This window comes from Schistocerca piceifrons, chromosome 4 (assembly GCF_021461385.2).
Source record: "Schistocerca piceifrons isolate TAMUIC-IGC-003096 chromosome 4, iqSchPice1.1, whole genome shotgun sequence".
In the NCBI taxonomy this organism is placed as follows: Eukaryota; Metazoa; Arthropoda; class Insecta; order Orthoptera; family Acrididae; genus Schistocerca; species Schistocerca piceifrons.
The window spans coordinates 335910257-335910980 of NC_060141.1; the positions used below are offsets into that span (position 1 = coordinate 335910257).

Here is a 724-nt window from a genome sequence, read left to right on the forward strand (position 1 = left end):
ATCCACTGCGAACTTGTATTTTTGAACGATCACACGAACTGTAACATCAGTGTTCATAACAAAGTAATTTCAACTTTTAATCACTATGAAGTAGGGAAGATATATTGATTCTTAGCATGAGTTGCAGTTACTAAAAATCATTCCTTAAATTGTAGGCCAGATACAGAACAATAAGACTTCCATATATACATTTTATTCCGCTAAAAGGTAATGATGATAAAGAAAAGCAAAGCACAGCATTGCTAAAAGTATTTCACGTAACTCTTTTCGTAAATGTGTTGTTGCAAAGAGAATAGATAAACCAAAGAGCAACAATTTTACAATCCGCGAGAGAGTTGTACGTGAAACTGGCGCCCAACGTGGGGCTCGAACCCACGACCCTGAGATTAAGAGTCTCATGCTCTACCGACTGAGCTTGATAAATTAACGTATTTTGTGTGCAAGGGGCAAAACTGTCAGACTTTGTGGTTTAGTAAGCAATTTATGAATATGGTTAAGTTGCGTAGTCAACGTCCGAGCAATATGGATACTGAGGAACAACAATTAGTTAGTGCAGGAAATGTGGAACCGGGTACCTCAAGTAGTACTAGTACTCTCTTTGAGGATATAACATGTGAGAATGTGGGGGCAGGGGCACAGGAAGTGGTGCCACCGCCCACTAGTCCTCAAGGGGATGTAGAGAAAGAAGTTGTCCGCGACCTCCACTATATGTACACTCTGATTT

At 40.1% G+C, this 724-nt stretch overlaps 1 non-coding gene across 1 annotated transcript; it reads right to left on the reverse strand.

Annotated features, from left to right (window-relative positions):
* Window positions 1-351: 351 nt before the first annotated feature.
* Trnak-cuu lies at window positions 352-424 on the reverse strand. Its single transcript has one exon. It is a non-coding gene; the product is annotated as a tRNA-Lys (tRNA).
* Window positions 425-724: the final 300 nt, after the last annotated feature.